This window comes from Dreissena polymorpha, chromosome 13 (genome assembly GCF_020536995.1).
Source record: "Dreissena polymorpha isolate Duluth1 chromosome 13, UMN_Dpol_1.0, whole genome shotgun sequence".
In the NCBI taxonomy this organism is placed as follows: domain Eukaryota; kingdom Metazoa; phylum Mollusca; class Bivalvia; order Myida; family Dreissenidae; genus Dreissena; species Dreissena polymorpha.
The window spans coordinates 22301948-22305390 of NC_068367.1; the positions used below are offsets into that span (position 1 = coordinate 22301948).

The window sequence follows — 3443 nt, forward strand, 5'->3', positions numbered from 1 at the left end:
CTTTAACATACCAAATACTTTGTAATGTCAATGCAATCGACTACGTCAGGAAATTCATATATATTTATGCAAGGACTAACATGTTGAAAACAATATTAATACCTTAATAATACGATAGTCTGTTCACAATATCGTGCGATTAAAATGTATGTTGCAATTCAATAAATGTAGTAGTTCATTGTTATATTAATAAATGCACATCATTCTGAGAAACAAGACACAACATATACTTGGGAATATCAACTCTTTAATAATTGTTTTATGGAATTCATTTTTATACCATCAAACTGTCACATTGTCCCTTTGAAAAGCGTACATCGTCTTCAAATTGTTGTAAATCCTATGTAACTAGTCTAACATCGCCTGTAAAGGGAAGAGAACTTAAGAAATATAAATGACATTTGAATAAATATTCCCTTAATTCAGTATTGAAACTTCAACTGCTATATACAAAGAGACAATAACACAACATATAATTTCTCGTATTAGGGTAACAGGTACGCAAATACTTGATTCAAGAAAACCCATCAGATTTCGATTGTTATTGTTGTTGTTTTTTGACATATCAGCAGAATTACTTCACTCACGAACACCACTCGCTGGTGACGCATGAGGTTATGGATGCAAACATCTGCAAACACCAATATTTAACTGCTAAGAAACGAAAGATTTTAAGATACATTTCGAATACGATTTAACTTTTAACTAAAAACATAATTGTGTATGATCGATATATTTTTTCAAATCAAGCAGATATGTATATTAGATAATACCTACCTGAATCAAGGGACATGTTAAAAAATGAAAGCAAATAAAACTTTTTATTGAAACTAACAAAAAGTCATCAAATAATTCTGGTCGTTGTGTAGCATGTATACTTTTCTACTTAAATTGCCCAAACACAAAATGTGTGTGATGTAAAATAAGAAAAGTACCTCCATTTGGATCATTGGTTCTTAGTTATGGTAAAGTATTTAGATAAGGCATACCTTTGATTGCATTTTCTATTAAAATCATAAGTTGTCATTATGACTACACGGGTAACAATATTTCTAGTGCCATGCTCATTAGATTTCCTGCTTTGAAAGTGAATGTTTGACATAGGTTACTCTCTGTATCTGGTACATTAAAATATGTATGTATTAGTCATGACAATTATGAGTCAATTGACTTGATATATCTGTATGCATGTTTTGGATAAAATATTCTAAAAATAAAATGTTTCAAACGAATATACCAGTCGTTAAATACACCAATGGTGAAATCTACGCTTTTTCAGATTTAAATTGCAGGTATTTAGTGTTATGTACAAACAGATGGGTCAGACCAAATGCGATGAACAAACTGTTCATCATTTGGACAGAAAAGCCAAAATGAAATACTTCGCAGTCGGAATTCTGGTGGTCTTTGTGGCCTTTGCTGTTGTCGCTTCTGCGGAAGATGGTAATGCTTTCTTTTACTTATTATTTATTTATTCTTTACTACACAAAATCATTTTATGTATTCCTATTTCCACCGTTGTCAATATATTTGGAATAATTGTGTGATATAATATCATCGGAACAGAGTTTGTATGACACATCCACATTCAACTGTAATGTTTTGCCTTATTCTTTTGTATTGTTGCTAATGTTAAACTAGGTAAAAGTTTGAAATAATGGTCTGCTGCTATGAACATTTAAAAAACGTTGTCGTCGCTTTATTAAAGAACATGGTCATTTTATAAGTTGATATTAATCAGTCGGCCTTATATCAGGTTCGATTGTGAAAAAATACATATCATAGCGAAAATACAATCCTGTTAAGACAATTAAAATGCACCTTACAATAGCAAGCTCTATGTAAATTAAGCGATGAAACATCGAAACTTATTGGGGAATAGTTCCTCACTATTTTAGTAGGTGCGAAATTGTTAAATTTCAAGTTAATTTTAATTAATGTTTCGATGCTAAATCATCAATAAGAAGTAATATTGATTGCAAAAATATTGAACATAAAATAACAAGTCACATAAACTCATGCTAAACATTAAATTACAAAAGGAATAAACAAAAACTTAAAATCCATTATCTGTAAAGTATGATTAGTTTGGGCTTTCCTCAGTTGTATTCGGTAATGAAAAAATAGTTAAATATATAAGCCCGAAATCATACAGATCGTTTCTATAGAGTGGGAAGAATGTGTATTTTATACGCACAAATAATCACTTTAATATTCACCAATGTATTTTTATATGTAATAACAATATATACATTCGGATTACATCATAATTATACAAAATTACATTGTGTGTCATCGGCTGTTATAATTAGATCCATTACTTTTTCTAAAAAGGATTGCACATTACCCAACTAATGTGTTTGCATCTGAATCAAAATAATTGAAAACACCTTTTTTGGAATTTGAAAACACTTTCATAATAAAATAACTGATAGACGACGAATTTAGTTAATGCAGTTTACCTTTGATACTGAGATTCGTTACCTAGTTAATTTTCTAACACCCATTTGCTTAAATCACTTTTCATACGAACATTACAGATATGTGCATGCTATGAGCTACAGAACCGTATTCCTATATTCCATGATGCATACATGGATACCAACGGAACTATGCCTTTATTGTTAGAAGTAGACACAATTTAACTCTTATTATTTTTCAGACAAACTTCCGGATCAAGAACTTCTCGAGGCGGTTGAACGTGCGATAGAAAATGTAACACTTTAAATGAACCTCGCTCTGAAAAATGTTTTAAATGCATGTGCGTAAAGCATGGTCTAAGATTAATGTGTGCAGTCCGCACATTCTAATAATGGACGATGCTTTCCATTTAAATGATTTTTTTTTGTTTCAATAAGTCTCTTCTAAGCGAAAAACCAGTTTTGGTGCAAAATTGACTCAGCAATGTACTACTTTTAAAATGTATCGACATATTTTGTTAAACATAAGAACACTATCTCATGCAATAACATCTGAACAATAGAGCTTACACTCGCTTGGATCTCATACTATTTCAATCATTTAAGAAATCAGACAGACGGTTTCAATCATTTCTAAATTTAAAAAATAAATATTATAGTAAATAAAACGGGTTTGTTTATAATAATATTAAGGATCCAATTTTCAGGCGAACAACGACAAGAGGATATATTTTCTGAACGAGAAAGTCTGTAACGAAATACTTGAATGCGATAAAAGGTCTTGGTGGGCGAAGGATGCATGCAGAACGTATTGTAGCTTTTGGTGAGTAGAAAAGTTTCTTCTTCGAATTTAACGACTATGCATTCTACTACTGATATAATAATTGATGTTGCAATTCTTACTACCTCTATTACAATAAGAACTACTACTACTACTACTACTACTACTACTACTACTACTACTACTACTACTACTACTACTACTACTACTACTACTACTACTACTACTACAATTTCTACTTT

The 3443-nt window shown here is 30.7% G+C and overlaps 1 long non-coding RNA gene across 1 annotated transcript; it reads left to right on the top strand.

The window, feature by feature from the left end:
• Positions 1–1295: 1295 nt before the first annotated feature.
• Positions 1296–3146, top strand: LOC127855527 (uncharacterized). Its single transcript, XR_008037579.1, has 3 exons — positions 1296–1443; positions 2663–2715; positions 3128–3146. It is a non-coding gene; the product is annotated as an uncharacterized LOC127855527 (long non-coding RNA).
• The last annotated feature ends 297 nt before the right edge of the window (positions 3147–3443 follow it).